The sequence below is a fragment of the Stegostoma tigrinum genome, chromosome 1 (assembly GCF_030684315.1).
Source record: "Stegostoma tigrinum isolate sSteTig4 chromosome 1, sSteTig4.hap1, whole genome shotgun sequence".
Lineage (NCBI taxonomy): Eukaryota > Metazoa > Chordata > Chondrichthyes > Orectolobiformes > Stegostomatidae > Stegostoma > Stegostoma tigrinum.
Window position 1 is genome coordinate 119,553,592 of NC_081354.1, and position 18,873 is coordinate 119,572,464.

An 18,873-nucleotide genomic window follows, 5' to 3' on the forward strand; every position below is an offset into this window, starting at 1 on the left:
CAAAGAGGTGGGATTAGAGCCAGTGAAGGTGAATGTAGGTGGGGAGCTAGGGGAGGGATAGGTCAGTCCAGGGAGGGATGAGGTTAGTGGGTAGGGAATAGGGGTGGGCCTTGAGGTGGGAAGAATGGTTAGGGAGGTGAGGACTAGCTGGGCTGGTTTTGGCATGTGGTCGAGGAAGGAGAGATTTTGAAGCTTGTTAAGTCCACATTGATACAGTTGGGCTGCAGGGTTCCCAAGCGGAATATGAGTTGCTGTTCCCGCAACCATCATCGTGGCACTGCAGGAGGCCCAGGATGGACATGTCAACTAAGGAATGGGAGGGGGAGTTGAAATGGCTTGCAAATGGGAGGTGCAGTTGTTTGCTGCGAACCAAGTGTAGGTGTTCTGCAAAGCGATCCCCAAACCTCCGCTTGGCTTCCTCAATGTAGAGGAAGGCACAACGGGTACAGCAGACGCAACATAAAAGCAACAATGTGCTTCTAAGGCTTTATAAAGCTCTAGTTTGGCCCCATTTAGAATACTGTGTCCAATTTTGGGCCCCACACCTCAGGAAGGACATACTAGCCCTGGAGCGTGTCCAGCAGAGATTCACACGGATGATCCCTGGAATGGTAGGTTTAGCGTATGATGAACGGCTAAGGATCCTGGGATTGTACTCATTGAGTTTAGAAGGTTGATGGGAGATCTAATAGAAACTTACAAGATAATGCATGGCTTAGAAGGGGTGGATGCTAGGAAGTTGTTTCTGTTAGGCTTGGAGACTAGGACCCGTGGGCACAGCCTTAAAATTAGAGGGGGTAAATTTAAAACTGAAATGAGACGGCATTTCTTCAGCCAGAGAGTGGTGGGCTTGTGGAATTCATTGCCACGTAGTGCAGTGGAGGCCAGGACGTTGGATGCCTTCAGGGCAGAGATCGACAAATTCTTGATCTCACAAGGAATCAAGGGCTAAGGGGAGAGTGCAGGGAAGTGGAGTTGAAATGCCCATCAGCCATGATTTAAATGGCGGGGTGGACTTGATGGTCCGAATGGCCTTACTTCCATTCCTATGTCTTATGGCCTTATGGTCTTATACCACATTAGCAGATGTGCAGGTGAACATCTGCTTGATGCGGAAAGCTTTGTGGGGCATGGGATGTGCGTGAGGGAGGAGGTGTGGGGGCAGGTGTAGCACTTCCTGCAGTTGCAGGGGAAGATGCCAGGTGTGGTGGGGTTGGAGGGGACTGTGGAGCGGACAAGGGAATCACGGAGAGAGTCATCTTTCCGGAAGGCAGACAAGGGTGGGGATGGAAAAATGCCTTTGCTGGTGGGGTTGGATTGTAGATGGCGGAAGTGTTGGAGCATGATGCGTTGTATGCGGAGGTTGGTGGGGTGGTATGTGAGGACGAGGGGGATTCTCTTTTGGCGGTTATTGCAGGGGCAGTGTGTGAGGGATAAGGAACGGGAAATGCGAGAGACACGGTCGAGGGCGTTCTCGACCACTGCAGGGAGGGATGTTGCGGTCCTTGAAGTACGAGGACATCTGAGATGTGCGGGAATGGAATGCCTCATCCTGGGAGCAGATTCGGCAGAGGTGAAGGAATTGGCAATAGGGGATGGAATTTTTGCAGAAAGGTGCGTGGGAGGAAGTGTATTCCAGGTGCTGTTGGAGTCGGTGGGCTAGAAATGGATATCGGTTGCAAAGTGATTGCCTGAGATGGAGACAGAGAGGTCCAGGAAGGTGAGGGATGTGTTGGAGATGACCCAGGTGAACTTGAGGTTGGGGTGGAAGGTGTTGGTGAAGTGGATGAGCCGTTCGAGCTCCTCTTGGGAGCATGAGTCAGAGCTGATACAGTCATCGATGTAACACAGGAAGAGGCGAGGTTTAGGGCCAGTGTAGATATGGAAGAGGGACTGCTCCATGTAACCTACAAAGAGGCAGTGATACCATTGGGCTGCAGGTGCAGGAACAGCTCCTCATATTCAGCTTGGGAACCCTGCAGCCCAATTGTATCAATTTGGACTTCACAAGCTTCAACATCTCTCCTCCACCTACCGCATCCCAAAACCAGCCCAGCTCGTCCCCGCCTCCCTAACCTGTCCTTCCTCCGACCTATCCCCTCCTCGCACATCAAGCTCCACCACCATCTCCTACCGACTAGCCTCATCCCGCTCTTCACCAGTCCATCCTCCAGACCTATCCCCTTCCTAACTCCCCAGTTACACTCACTTTTATTGACTCCATCCCTGCCTCTTTGACCTGTCTGTCTCCTCTCCACCTATCTTCTCCTTTATCCATCTTCTATCCGCCTTCCCCTCTCTCCCTATTTATTTCAGAGTCCCCTTCCCCTCCCCCATTTCTGAAGAAGGATCTAGGCCCAAAATGTCAGCTTTCCTGCTCCTCTGATGATGCTTGGCCTGCCGTGTTCATCCAGCTCTGCACCCTGTATTCCCTGAACTGTTTGCACTTTATCTGTTGGACTGACTGTGCCCCATTCCCGGAACAGTGATGGCATGGAAACCCTGACCCTGACCGCCCTAAGCAGCTGATTGACTCTGTACAAGCCTCTAGACTGAGATTGAATGCTGTCCTTGACAGACTGTGGCAGGACGAATGATGGCAGTCCCTTGACTTGACTAACAACTACACCTGACATTGAGATGTGGCCATTTGGTTGAAGCACATTCGGCGTGTTTGCTGTTGAAGCTTCTGACACATGCTGTGATGTGCTATGAACAAAGCCTGGTGCTGTACATAAACACATCCATCTGCTCAACTGAGCACTCCTAGCAATCATGACAAATTATCAAACTTTGTGTATTCACCAAAAGGCAAGGCAAGGTTGAAGTACTGTAAGGCTATGAGTTCTGAATGAAGTGGCTGTGCATAAAAAGGCAAGGAACATAGGAATTAGGAACCGGGGTAGGCAATTCAGCCTTTCAAACTCACTCTGCCATTTAACATGATCAAGGCTGATCTTATTCCAGTCTCAACTCCACTTGCCTGCCTGCTCCCCATAGCCCTTTATTGTGTTTTTCATCAGAAACATTTCTATTTCTTTCTTGAATCTGTGATTGATTCTGCTTTCACTATCCACTGGTTCAAGATGGTCCAAAAAGAAGAACATTTGTTCAACATCCACCTTATCAAACCCTTTTAGTGTTTTATATACCTCAATTAAAATCCCCCTCATTTTCCTGAACTCTAGCGAGTATAAAGCCTAAGCACTTCAAACACTCATCATACAACAGCCCTGTCATCCCTGGAATTAAACTTATGAATCTTGTCTGAATTACATCTAATACCAGCACATCTTTCCTCAAGTGGGGAGAGCAAATGGACACCATACTCTAGATGTGGTCTCACCAATGCCGCATATAATGGTAACAACACTCCTTTTACTTCTTCAATCAAGTCCTTTTGCAATAAATGTCATGATTCCATTTGCCTTTCTTACTCTATGCTGATCCTGCATGCCCATTTTCTGCAATTCATGCACAAAGACACCCAGATCCCTCTGCTCTAATACACTTTGAACCAGCTTCCCATTTAAGCAATAATGTATTTTTCTGGTTAAAATGGCACACTAGTCAAAATAGACAATCTTGCAATTATCCTCATTAAAATCCATCTGCCAGATTCTGGCCCATTCTCCTAGTTTATCAAGATACATTTATAAACTCTTTATCTAATATTCACAACCTGCCTTCCCGCCAATTTTAGTATCATCGGCAAATGTTGCTATGTTACGTTACTTAAAGATCATTTTTATATATGGTAAATAGTTGAGGCACAAGAATTGAACACTGGAGCATCCCACTAGTTAGAGTTTGCCATCTAGACAAGGACCTATTTATCCCAACACTCTGCTTTCTGTCAGTCAACCCATCCCCTATATAAACCAATACTCTATTCCTAACCTTTTGGAACAGTCTTTTATGTGACACCTTGTCAAATGCAAGGCAGAAATTCCGTAAGCATCCAAGTTAGTCCCCACCTACCTAACCTCTCCTTACTCCCACATATCCACTCCTCTCACCCCAAGACCCATCCCCATCTCCTACCTACCAGCCTCATCCCTGCCTCCTTGACCTGTCCATCCTCCCTGGACTGACCTATCTCTTCCCTAACTCCCCACCTACACTCACGTTTACTGGCTCCATCCCCACCTCTTTGACCTGTCTGTCTCGTCTCCACCTATCTTCTCCTTTATCCATCTTCTATCTGCCTCCCCCCTTCTCCCTATTTATTTCAGAATCTCTTTCCCCTCCCCCATTTCTGAAGAAGGTTCTAAGCCCAAAAAGTCAGCTTTCCTGCTCCTCTGATGCTGCTTGGCCTGCTGTGTTCATCCAGCTCTACACCTTATTATCTCAGATTCTCCAGCATCTGCAGCTCCTACCAGCTCTATTTTAAATGATGATTGCTTTGATCACTGTTGGGGATGATTGACTAGTTCAGGAGAAACGTTGGTCTGTAAGACATGTCAAAACATTTTAGGCTGCATTAATTAACATTTGGGTCAATTCTGAAGTAATTCAGCTCTTCTCGTACTGCTATGGCAGGTACAGCTGGGGATGTATATGGAGTGTAGCTCATTCTGTCTTCCCCAAAATTATATTTGAGCCATAATTTCAGAGGATATTAGGAATTTGTTTCAAAAGAAGCAAGGGGATTGTTAAATATCCTACACAATTTTTGTAAATCTTAATGCAAACAGTAATCATGTGGAAAAAATCCACATGTAAACAAGAAAAAAATTAATCATGATACAGGATGGCAAGTAAGTCGGATAAATATTTGAGCTTTGCAAAAGGGTAATCAGAGGCAGTGTAACTGGAGGCAGGCGTTTCAGTTAAATGTTACTCTGGGAGCATGTCCATCACTCATCCCATTTGCAACTGTCTTCAGAATATTCAACATAAGACCATGAGAAATAGTGATAGGAATAGACTGCTCAGGGCCACTAGCCTGCTCCACCATTCAACAGGATCATTGGTAATGTGACACCGCTCACATCCACTTTCCTGCCCTTTGTCCATCACCATTGATTTACATACTGATTATTACTCACCCCATTCCAAAGACATAAAAAAAACACAATGGTATAAAAACAGAGTTAACACAATGTGGAATTGAAGGAACATAGCAGGCCAGGCAGCATCAGAGCAGCAGGAAAGTTGATTTTTCGGGTCAGTACCCTTCTTCATTTCTGAAGGCTCTGAAGGGAACTGAATACAAAAGTAAGGAGATTATACTTCAGTTGCACAAGGCATTAATGGACTACATCTGGAGTACTATGCATGATATTGGTTCATATTTAAAGAGGAAGTCAGTGCATTGGAAACAATTTAGACTAATACACTACTAAACTGATATCTACAATGAGTGGGTTGCCTTATGAGGAAGGACTGGACAGACTAAGTTTGTATTGAGTTTGAAAGAGTAAGAGGAGACTTAATTGAAACATATAAAGACCAAAGGAGCCTTGGCAGGGTAGCTGTGGAGAGGATGCCTCCTCTTCTGGCGATAAAACTTGGGGCTCATCTTTTTCAAACAAAGATCTGTTGAATTCTTTTTCTGAGAAAGAGCTCTGAACTCCTTTCCCAAGAAAAAACAGTGGAAGCAGGATCTTAAAATATGTTTAAAGGTGGATACATTCTTGGTAAGCAAAGGTTTTCAGGGATGGGCAGAAATGTGAATTTGTATTTATAGCCAGATTGACCATGATCTTATTGAGAGGTGAAGCAGTCTCAGGAGCCCATAGAGTGTACTTTTCCTCTTACGCAACTGTTAATTTTTTTTTGCTGGTATTTAAACTCTTAAACTCGTAAAACCAACTGTTCTTAATTACATTTTGCCCCTGGGAGTTTCCCAGTGAGAATTCTCTTGCCTGATATGTGAGCATGAAGTGGAAAACCTAGAGTGGGGATAACAGCCAAGTGAGGTGCATGGGAAAAGTTCTGTAACATAAAGCATGTTCCCAGAAACAAATCTCATTTTAGCAGATGATTTGTGCAGATGCAAGGCCTCATTTGATATGAAGGATGTCACTCCAGACTCAATGCTACCAATAACATAAGTGGATACCTCTCGAATCATACAGTTAAACACCTTCTCCAAAGCACCACAATCATAATGTTGCATATTTTCTGCTGTTACATGGAGGGCTAAGTGTTTAATAGGCAGTGCAGCTTGATCAGCCCAAACGAAACGTTATTAACCAGTTCTGTTGGTCTTGTCCACGTAGCTGCTAATGGATCAGTGGATGGAAGCCTATCTGGTATTGGCTATGGTACTGGTGATGGAACAGTCTTCTGAGATCTGAATACATGGATGTGGTTTGGTATCATTCATTGCTTGGTTGCCTGAAATGTAAAGCTCACATCTGCAGTAACAGTAATGATGATTGAAGCAAAATATTGCTGATGCTGAAAATCTGAAACAAACACAGAACATTGAAGAAAACTCAGTAGGTCTCGTAATTACTTCGCACAGCATCACTTTCAGCAGTCATCAAATACTGGTTCATTAAACAGTCACCTGATTTCCTTTCAACTTCTTTTCCCGCAATTCTTGGTCCCTGGTTCCTTTTGTTTTGGCAAAGGAGTTGAAATCCTTTTTAAAACTTTTGTTAGTTTGAAATACTTCCTATGGCCCATGTGGGAATACTTCCTATGGTCTATGTGGGAATACTTCCTATGGCCCATGTGGGAATACTTTCTATGGTCTATGTGGGAATACTTCCTATGGTCCATGTGGGAAGCAGTCTTGTTGTCAGGTCAGCTGAAAATTAACCTGTGTGCATCCTCTACAGTCTCTCCCACTCTAACGAAGGGTCTTGCTCCAGCCTTCCAATGTGAATATTCTTATGAAAGGTGTGACAGGCAAAACTGACTCAGGAAACAATGCCTTCTTGTGCAGAAGGATGCCACCACTCTATGAACTAGAGAATTGTGTTATTAAATCACCAAAATGGTCAATTTATCTTTCTTTTGCACCAATATCCAATGTAATAAAAAGGTCAACAGGCTCCTTTAAATCCTCTTTATTATAAGCAAGACATACCCTATATTTTTTACACAAGTTGCAAAAATACACTGAGGAAGGGTCTGGTTTCTCTCACCAATGCTGCCAGACCTGCTGAGCTTTTCCAGCAACTTCTGTTTTTGTTACAAAAATTCTGAACAACTGAGCTACTATTAAAAATTAAATAATGTCTCCTTGATCCCAAGTACACAAATTCTTACACCTACAATACATCACAGCTCTGCAGTGATATCATGGGTTTGGAAAAATGGGCAAAAATGAAGCAACACCTGTACTGGTCCAGGCTGCAAATTCAGGAAGTGGGCTCAGTTGGCTTCTCACAGTTCTTTCAATTCTCTGTTGGCAAAATCATAACTGTCACAGAATGATGAAATATCTTCAGACTAGAATTTGGATTCAGGTGGACAATAGTTAGGAACCCATATATTTCAACTTTAACAGGCTTCACTGAGAGACAGAAGACTTTCTGTTGGTTTTACTTTAATAGCTGTCTCCTACTGTCGGAGAAATACAATTGCTTTCTGCTAGCACTTCCTTCAACAACTCTTTGCACCCAGGTCTGTGAAAACACACAGCAACCTCAACCCAGACCTTGTTGCCAGGCAACAAATAGCACAGATCATAAGGTTTTTTCTACATCTGCTTGTCCATTAACTGAGGCACGTTTACCTCTTATTTCTCCAGAATGTTGGTTTGCACTAATTCTAAAAGTAGTTGTTTTTCTAGTAAACAGCAGATAATTCACAGTCTCCTTATCTCTTTGACTTATGTTTCCAGGAAGTCACATAACAAAGCCTTTTCAACTCAGAAATGTCCACACAGTTTCATATCCTAGATTCTCATGGTTCATAAATGTGTATATGTATTCCTAACAGCCCACCAGACCTTTCAAGATATAAAAATGAAATGTATTTGGTATGTGTAATTCTCATGTGTGTGTAATTATGATTACTAGGAACATAATCAAGGCCCCTGATAGTTTAAAGATTTTTCAAGAAGATTTGTAGCTCAGGTTGTGGATGATGTTATAGGCTTACTCGCCAAGCCAGTGTGTCTGACTGCAGTGATAATGGGAACTGCAGATGCTGGAGAATCCAAGATAATAAAATGTGAGGCTGGATGCACACAGCAGGCCCAGCAGCATCTCAGGAGCACAAAAGCTGATGTTTTGGGCCTAGACCCTTCATCAGAGAGAGGGATGGGGTGAGGGTTCTGGAATAAATAGGGAGAGAGGGGGAGGCGGACTGAAGATGGAGAGAAAAGAAGATTGGTGGAGAGGAGAGAATAGGTGAGCCTGCGCCAATCAAGATCCTCTGTCTAAACCTGTCACCTATTTTCTAAGGTTCTGTATCCCTTTGCTCCCTGCCCATCCTCATACCTGTCCAGATACATAGAACATAGAACAATACAGCGCAGAACAGGGCCTTCGATGTTGCGCCGACCTGTGAGCTAATCTAAGCCCATCCCCCTACACTATTCCATCATCATCCATATGCTTATCCAAGGACTGTTCAAATGCCCCTAATGTGGCTGAGTTAACTACATTGGCAGGCAGGGCATTTCGTACAACTTAAAAGACACTATTGTGTATGCGTCTACCACCTCCGCTGGCAACGCGTTCCAGGCACCCACCACCCGCTGCATAAAGAACTTTTCCCGCATATCGGCCATAAACTTTCCTCCTCTCACTTTGAACACATGACCCATAGTAATTGACCCATATTAGTCCCCACTCTGGGAAAAAGCTTTTTGCTATCCACCTTGTCTATACCCCTCATGATTTTGTAGACCTCAATCTGGCCCCCCCTCAATCTCCATCTTTCTAATGAAAATAATCCTAATCTATTCAACCTCTCTTCATAGCTGGTGCCCTCCATACCAGGCAACATCCTGGTGAACCTCCTCTGCACCCTCTCCAAAGCATCCACATCCTTTTGGTAATGTGGCGACCAGAACTGCACACAGTACTCAATGTGGCCAAACCAAAGTCTTATATAACTGCAACATGACCTGTCAGGTCTTGTACTCAATACCCCGCCCAATGAAGGAAAGCATGCCTCATGCCTTCTTGACCACTCTATTGACTCGCATTGTCACCTTCAGGGAACAATGGACCTGAACACCGAGATCTCTCTGAACATCAATTTTCCCTAGGACTTTTCCATTCTTCCAAAATGCATCACCTCGCATTTGCCCGGATTGAACTCCAAATGCCATTTATCTGCCCAACTTCCAATCTATCTATATTCTGCGGCATTCTCCGACAGTCCCCTTCACTATCTGCTACTTCACCAATCTTAGTGTCATCTGCAAACTTGCTAATCAGACCATCTATATCTTCCTCTGAATCAGTTACATATATCACAAACAGCAGTGGTCCCAGCACAGATCCCTGTGGAATACCACTGATCACAGGTCTCCAATTTGAGAAACCCCCTTCCACGACAACTCTCTGTCTCCTGTTGCCCAGCCAGTTTTTTTATCCATTTAGCTAGTACACCCTGGACCCCATGCGACTTCACTTTGTCCATCAGCCTGCCATGGGGAACCTTATCAAACGCCTTACTGAAGTCCATGTATATGACATCTACAGCCTTTCCCTCACCTATCAACTTTGTCACATGCTCAAATTTGGTAAGACATGACCTTCCCTGCATAAAACCATGTTGCCTATCACTGATAAGTCCATTTTCTTCCAAATGGGAATAGATCCTATCTCTCAGTATCTTCTCCAGCAGCTTCCCTACGACTGACGTCAGGCTGACCAGTTGATACTTGCTACCCTTCTTAAACAAAGGGACAACATTAGCAATTCTCCAGCCCTCTGGGACCTCACCCATGTTTAAGGATGCTGCAAAGATATCTGTTAAGACCCCAGCTATTTCCTGTCCTGCTTCCCTCAGTAACCTGGGATAGATCCCATCTGGACCTGGGGACTTGTCGACCTTAATGCCTTTTAGGATACCCAACACTTCCTCCCTCTTTATACTCCTGATAGTATTTTGGGGAAAAAAGTGAAATACCAAAATTCAATCCCTAAGAATTCCAACCAATGCAAAATAAATCTCAGAGATAATGGGAACTGCAGATGCTGGAGAATTCCAAGATAATAAAATGTGAGGCTGGATGAACACAGCAGGCCAAGCAGCATCTCAGGAGCACAAAAGCTGACGTTTCGGGCCTAGACCCTTCATCAGAGAGGGGGATGGGGAGAGGGAACTGGAATAAATAGGGAGAGAGGGGGAGGCGGACCGAAGATGGAGAGTAAAGAAGATAGGTGGAGAGAGTATAGGTGGGGAGGTAGGGAGGGGATAGGTCAGTCCAGGGAAGACGGACAGGTCAAGGAGGTGGGATGAGGTTAGTAGGTAGCTGGGGATGCGGCTTGGGGTGGGAGGAAGGGATGGGTGAGAGGTAGAGCCGGTTAGGGAGGCAGAGACAGGTTGGACTGGTTTTGGGATGCAGTGGGTGGGGGGGAAGAGCTGAGCTGGTTGTGTGGTGCAGTGGGGGAAGGGGACGAACTAGGCTGGTTTAGGGATGCAGTAGGGGAAGGGGAGATTTTGAAACTGGTGAAGTCCACATTGATACCATATGGCTGCAGGGTTCCCAGGCGGAATATGAGTTGCTGTTCCTGCAACCTTCGGGTGGCATCATTGTGGCAGTGCAGGAGGCCCATGATGGACATGTCATCTAGAGAATGGGAGGGGGAGTGGAAATGGTTTGCAACTGGGAGGTGCAGTTGTTTGTTGCGAACTGAGCGAGGTGTTCTGCAAAGCGGTCCCCAAGCCTCCGCTTGGTTTCCCCAATGTAGATGAAGACACATCGGGTACAGTGGATGCAGTATACCACATTGGCAGATGTGCAGGTGAACCTCTGCTTAATGTGGAATGTCATCTCCTACCCTCCCTCGACCTCTTCATCTCCAACTGCCGTTGAGACATTAACCGACTCAACCTCTCCACCCCTCTCACCCACTCCAACCTCTCCCCCGCAGAACGGGCAGCCCTCCGCTCCCTCCGCTCCAACCCCAACCTCACCATCAAACCCGCAGACAAGGGTGGCGCAGTGGTAGTATGGCGCACTGACCTCTACATCGCCGAGGCCAGATGCCAACTCTCCGACACCACCTCCTACCGCCTCCTCGATCATGACCCCACACCCGAGCACCAAACCATCATCTCCAACACCATTCATGACCTCATCACCTCAGGGGACCTCCCACCCACAGCCTCCAACCTCATTGTTCCCAACCCCGCACGGCCCGTTTCTATCTCCTTCCCAAAATCCACAAACCTGCCCGCCCTGGTCGACCCATCGTCTCAGCCTGCTCCTGCCCCACCGAACTCATCTCCACCTATCTGGACTCCATTTTCTCCCCTTTGGTCCAGGAACTCCCCACCTACGTCCGTGACACCACCCACGCCCTCCACCTCCTCCAGGACTTCCAATTCCCTGGCCCCCAACACCTCATCTTCACCATGGACGTCCAGTCCCAAAACACCTGCATTCCGCATGCAGATGGCCTCAAGGCCCTCCGCTTCTTCCTGTCCCGCAGGCCCGACCAGTCCCCCTCCACCGACACTCTCATCTGCCTAGCTAAACTCGTCCTCACACTCAACAACTTCTCTTTTGACTCCTCCCACTTCCTACAGACTAAGGGGGTGGCCATGGGCACCCGCATGGGCCCCAGCTATGCCTGCCTCTTTGTAGGTTACGTGGAACAGTCCCTCTTCCGCACCTACACAGGCCCCAAACCCCACCTCTTCCTCCGGTACATTGATGACTGTATCGGCGCCGCCTCTTGCTCCCCAGAGGAGCTCGAACAGTTCATCCACTTCACCAACACCTTCCACCCCAACCTTCAGTTCACCTGGGCCATCTCCAGCACATCCTTCACCTTCCTGGACCTCTCAGTCTCCATCTCAGGCAACCAGCTTGTAACTGATGTCCATTTCAAGCCTACCGACTCCCACAGCTACCTAGAATACACCTCCTCCCACCCACCCTCCTGCAAAAATTCCATCCCCTATTCCCAATTCCTCCGCCTCCGCCGCATCTGCTCCCACAATTAGACATTCCACTCCCGCACATCCCAGATGTCCAAGTTCTTCAAGGACCGCAACTTTCCCCCCACAGTGATCGAGAACGTCCTTGACCGCGTCTCCCGCATTTCCCGCAACACATCCCTCACACCCCGCCCCCACCACAACCGCCCTAAGAGGATCCCCCTCGTTCTCACACACCACCCTACCAACCTCCGGATACAACGCATCATCCTCCGACACTTCCGCCATTTACAATCCGACCCCACCACCCAAGACATTTTTCCATCCCCTCCCCTATCTGCTTTCCGGAGAGACCACTCTCTCCGTGACTCCCTTGTTCGCTCCACACTGCCCTCCAACCCCACCACACCCGGCACCTTCCCCTGTAACCGCAGGAAATGCTACACTTGTCCCCACACCTCCTCCCTCACCCCTATCCCAGGCCCCAAGATGACATTCCACATTAAGCAGAGGTTCACCTGCACATCTGCCAATGTGGTATACTGCATCCACTGTACCCGGTGCGGCTTCCTCTACATTGGGGAAACCAAGCGGAGGCTTGGGGACCGCTTTGCAGAACACCTCGCTCAGTTCGCAACAAACAACTGCACCTCCCAGTTGCAAACCATTTCCACTCCCCCTCCCATTCTCTAGATGACATGTCCATCATGGGCCTCCTGCACTGCCACAATGATGCCACCCGAAGGTTGCAGGAACAGCAACTCATATTCCGCCTGGGAACCCTGCAGCCATATGGTATCAATGTGGACTTCACCAGTTTCAAAATCTCCCCTTTCCCTACTGCATCCCTAAACCACCCTAGTTCGTCCCCTCCCCCCACTGCACCACACAACCAGCCCAGCTCTTCCCCCCCACCCACTGCATCCCAAAACCAGTCCAACCTGTCTCTGCCTCCCTAACCGGTTCTTCCTCTCACCCATCCCTTCCTCCCACCCCAAGCCGCACCCCCAGCTACCTACTAACCTCATCCCACCTCCTTGACCTGTCCGTCTACCCTGGACTGACCTATCCCCTCCCTACCTCCCCACCTATACTCTCTCCACCTATCTTCTTTACTCTCCATCTTCGGTCCGCCTCCCCCTCTCTCCTTATTTATTCCAGTTCCCTCTCCCCATCCCCCTCTCTGATGAAGGGTCTAGGCCCGAAACGTCAGCTTTTGTGCTCCTGAGATGCTGCTTGGCCTGCTGTGTTCATCCAGCCTCACAAAATAAATCTCAGATGATTTGATGGTAATCAGGAAGGAAATTTAGCTATCCAGGATAGTCACGCATTGATAATGGATTTAACTTCTGTGTACGTTGTTGAGAACTTTATTAATTTTGCTTTGTTTTTCTCAGTTTTGATTAGAACTGTGAGTGGGATTTGAAGGTGACCTTTGGACTGTGAGTGACATCCTGTTAAAAAGGAAAAATCAAATAAACTAAGACATAATGGGAACTGTAGATGATTGAGAATCCAAGATAACAAAGTGTGCAGCTGGATGAACACAGCGGGCCAAGCAGCATCTTAGGAGCACAAAAGCTGACGTTTCGGGCCTAGACCCTTCATCAGAAAAGGCATTTCTGATGAAGGGTCTAGGTGCCAAACATCAACTTTTGAGCTTCTAAGATGCTGCTTGGCCTGCTGTGTTCATCCAGCTCCACACTTTGTTATATCAAATAAACTAATATCTGTTTCTGGGAGCTGACCTAGAAATTTAATTGTAGGTTCATTATAATTCAAAGAATACTGCAGAAGTTTTAGCTCTGGAAATGCATTAAACTTCTATGTTGGCAAATGAGATGGTAAAAGATGCTATCACAGGTACTGACCAGTCTAACAAAATGAATGTTGGATAAAAAGCCAAAAGAGAAACTTTTTGAACACGTGGTGTTGATTTTTTTTTAAGCAGTAAGGCTCTGAAAGTTGTTGGAAGGAGTTTTGGTTCCTTTCTAGTTACCCTCCATTTAAAGAAATATATAATGTTTTGAGAAAAGAATCTCAGTCATAAAAAATAAGTGAACATCCCTTAGATCCAAGTTGAACTGAACAGTGTATTCAGAAATCAAGTGAAATACACTGCATGCTCCTGTGATACTATGCATCATTGAAACTGTTTAAGTGAATTGGCCGGTTATTTTTTGTTTTATATAATCCCTGCAGTGTTGAAACAGGTTCTTTGGCCCACATGTCCACACCGACACTTGAAACATCCCACCCAGACCCATCCCCCTACAACCCACCTAAGCTACACATCCCTGAACACTACAGAAAATTTAGCATAGCCAATCTACCTACCCTGCACATCTTTGGACTGTGGGAGGAAACCAGAGCGCCCAGAGGAAACCCACGCAGACACAGGAAGAAAGTGCAAACTCCACACAGAGTGGGTGGACAGGGTGGAATAGAACCTAGGTCCCTGGTGCTGTGATGCAGCAGTGCTAACCACTGAGACACTGCACTTTTTTCTTTTAGTTTATGCCTCAACAGAGTCTGTCTGTCTGACTTTGTGTGAGTGAGGCAATGGGGACTGTTAGTGATGAACAACAGGGGGTGTGTAGTGGCAGGCTCTGTGGTAACAAGGCCTGGTGTGTAGGGTGGTGGGGGGGGCTTGGACATGGGAGAGTTTGTGCTCTAAAATTATTGAACTCCATATAGAGTCCAAAGGGCACACCAGGCCTTGTTACCACATAGCCTGCCACTACACACCCCCTGTTGTTAGTCACTAACAGTCCCCATTAACAACTACTCACCCTCCCAGCCTGATCGTTAGCAACTACTCTGTCTGTCCGAGATAATAAAATGTGAGGCTGGATGAACACAGCAGGCCAAGCAGCATCTCAGGAGCACAAAAGCTGACGTTTCGGGCCTAGACCCTTCATCAGAGAGGGGGATGGGGGGAGGGAACTGGAATAAATAGGGAGAGAGGGGGAGGCGGACCGAAGATGGAGAGAAAAGAAGATAGGTGGAGAGGGTGTAGGTGGGGAGGTAGGGAGGGGATAGGTCAGTCCAGGGAAGACGGACAGGTCAAAGAGGTGGGATGAGGTTAGTAGGTAGCTGGGGGTGCGGCTTGGGGTGGGAGGAAGGGATGGGTGAGAGGAAGAACCGGTTAGGGAGGCAGAGACAGGTTGGACTGGTTTTGGGATGCAGTGGGTGGGGGGGAAGAGCTGGGCTGGTTGTGTGGTGCAGTGGGGGGAGGGGATGAACTGGGCTGGTTTAGGGATGCAGTGGGGGAAGGGGAGATTTTGAATTATCCCTCCCTAACCGGTTCTTCCTCTCACCCATCCCTTCCTCCCACCCCAAGCCGCACCCCCAGCTACCTACTAACCTCATCCCACCTCCTTGACCTGTCCGTCTTCCCTGGACTGACCTATCCCCTCCCTACCTCCCCACCTACACTCTCTCCACCTATCTTCTTTACTCTCCATCTTCGGTCCGCCTCCCCCTCTCTCCCTATTTATTGTGGGTTTTGGAAGGCAATCACCTCAACTCCAGAACATCTCTGCAGGGGTCCCCTAGGGCAATGTCCTAGGCCCAACCATCTTCTGCTGCTTCATCAATGAAATTGGAATGTTTGTTGATGTTTGCACAATTTTCAGCACTGTTCATGATTCCAAAGATACCAAAGCACTCCATGTCCAAAGGTAACACGATCTGGACAATATCAAGGTTTGGGCTGACAAGTGGCGAGTCACATCTTGCCACACAAGTACCAGGCAATGATTGTCTCAAACATAAGGGGATGTAACCATCAACGTTTGACTTTCAGTGGTGTTACCGTCTCTGAATCCCCCACAACCAACATCCAAGCTAACACCATTAACCGGAACCATTAACTAGACCAAACATAAGAAATATTGTTGTCACAAGAACAGGTCAAAGGCTTGGAATCCTGCAACAAGTAACTGACCTGTTGAGTCCCCAAAGTCTGTCCACCATCTACAAGGCACAAGTTGGGAGTGTGATAGCATGCCTCCTAACTGCTTGGATGAGTGCAGCAGCAACATCACTCAAATTTTGGCCCCATCCAGGGCAAAGCAGCCCATGTGATTCTACAAGACCGGTGCCTCAGAGCAGCATCTCTCTCTCACTCTCTGTCTTCCTACAACTATGAACAAAGGAATTCACATACCTCAAGGTCCAGGAAAGGTGAATATTTCATTAGTAGCCTGCAGAATACTGGACTAAACACAGTGTGGAGAATTGTCCAGCGTCTCCCTACTAAATCTTAGGTAACATTGGGAGTTTAACAATTGTGAGTGAGGGAACCCAAAGGGGCTTAGTTCAATCAAGTCCAGGGGGAAGTGATTGGTTTTGTTGTCAATGATTAAAGAATATTTAGCATCAGCTGCGCCATGTTGAGATTCACTGTATACGTTCAACATAGATTTGTTATTCAAAAGTTCAGACTCCATCATTCATCATCCTTTAGCGTGATTCATAGAAGTAAACACAGTCTTTCAACCATACATAAATAAGTTTGTTTGTGAGCACTAGGGCTAAATGACCTTCACACAATTGGAAATACCCTGAATGATCAAACTTAACGAACAATGCTTTAGTGCTGCATGTGAATGCACTAGGACCATCAATCAACACACAAATGGCATTCTGAAGCTGGTTCCTGTTGCCTGTGCAGCTTAAGAGAAGCTCTTCAGTACTTATCGGACAGGGTCTTCAGAATATTGGTGATAGTGATAATGGGAACTGCAGATGCTGGAGAATCCAAGATAATAAATGTGAGGCTGGATGAACACAGCAGGCCCAGCAGCATCCCGGGAGCACAAAAGCTGACGTTTCGGGCCTAGACCCTTCATCAGAGAGCCTGATGAAGGGTCTAGGCCCGAAACGTCAGCTTTTGTGCTCCTGGGATGCTGCTGGGCCTGCTGTGTTCATCTAGCCTCACATTTTATTATCTTGTCTTCAGAATATTAGTTGTTTGCTGGGCTCTGCTCAGCCCAGCTCAGTGATAAGCTGAGAATGTATCAGAGGGGGAGCTGGAGCATCCAGTTATGTCCACAGACAAGGAAGAAGAGGCATCTCATGGACCTTCTAGAAAAATCCATTTTGAGGATGAAAGTGGCAGCACTGGGTGGCACAGTGGTTAGTACTGCTGCCTTACAGTGCCAGGAGCCTGGATTTGATTCCAGCCTTCGGTGATCTTGTGGCGTTTGCATGTTCTACTCATGTCTGCATTTCTAATCGGGACTATAAACCATTGTACTGAAGAAGCTTGACAATCAGCATGTCTTGGGAAACTAGAAAAGTGCTGGCCAATTGTTTGTCACTCTGTCAAAAATTAATAATATTGAAATAAAAGTGAAAACTTCAATTGCATGTGCACTCCTTCAAGCTCGGGTTATGGCAGGGACCTCATCAGTTCAGAAGATTGGATTTGCTGAACTGGCTGATGAAGACTATGCCTTGCTTTGAGATAAGATGAAATTTGGTGTTGTAGTAAAATATAAACATGCTTTTCCCAAAAAGAAATTGACCATAAGAGCTTTCAATGAATGAAAATTATCGGAGAAAGGAAGTGAAAGATAGATAACTTTTGGACAGATTCAGACAAATGCTTTTAATTGTATTTTCTGGCTATTGTGTTTTTTTAAAAAAGCTCCATAAACTAACGCCACTGGTCAAAATGAAAACGGTGCAAAAGAGACCTGCACTGCAGTCAAAGAAAGAAGTGCAGAGAAATCAACAAAAAGAGATCTCAGAAAGAAGGGATACAAAGAGAGAAGGATAATTGGGGTGATTGTCTAACATAATTGAGTTAGATATCAACCACCTACTTGAAGCAGTCACTTACTTGAAGTAGAGTTAAAACAGCAACTGAGTTTTTTATTTATATTATCCTATCTCTCCCTTTCTCAATCTGTAAACCCATTATTATTTTCTGTAACCATTTTGATTTTTGTATAATCATTTTGTATGTATCTGTGAAATATGTAAATTTGGGAAAAATACACCAGCACTGTCAAGCAAAAATAAAACAATTAAGGAAGTCAAAATTTGTTTTCTCATAATTCACAAAGCATGAGTTAAGGTGTCCTATAAAAGTTAAGAACTCTTACATTATCCATGACATTTTAATGATCTATGTACCTGAATACCAAGGCTTATTAGACTTGCACTGTTTTTAGCTTTTCTCATTTAGAAAGCTGCCGGCTCTATTTTTGTTTGGTCTAAAGTGGAAGACATGATATTTACGAACATAGAACATTACAGCACAGCATAGGCCTTTCAGCCCTTGATGTTGTGCCTACCTATGAAACCAATCTGAAGCCCATCTAACCTACACTATTCCATCATCATCCATATATTTATCCAATGACCATTTAAATGGCCTTAAATTTGGTGAGTCTACTAATGTTGCAGGCAGGGTATTTCAAGCCCTTACTACTCTCTGAGTAAACAACATACCTCTGACATCTGTCCTGTAGCAATCACCACACTTTTAACCTGTGTCCCCTCATGCTAGCCATCACCATCCGAGGAAAAATGTTCTCACTGTCCACCCTATCTAATCTTCTGATCATCTTGTATGTCTCTATTTAGTCATCTCTTAAACTCCTTCTCTCTAATAAAAACAGCCTCAAGTCCCTCAGCCTTTCCTTGTAAGACCTTCCCTCCATACAAGGCAACAGCCTGGTCAATCTGCGATAACAAGGAGTAGATCTTCAGGGTCTAGGCCTGAAATGCCAGCTTTCCTACTCCTAAGATGCTGCTTGGCAAGCTGTGTTCATCCGCCTCTTACACCTTGTTATCTCAGATTCTCCAGCATCTGCAGTTCCTATTATC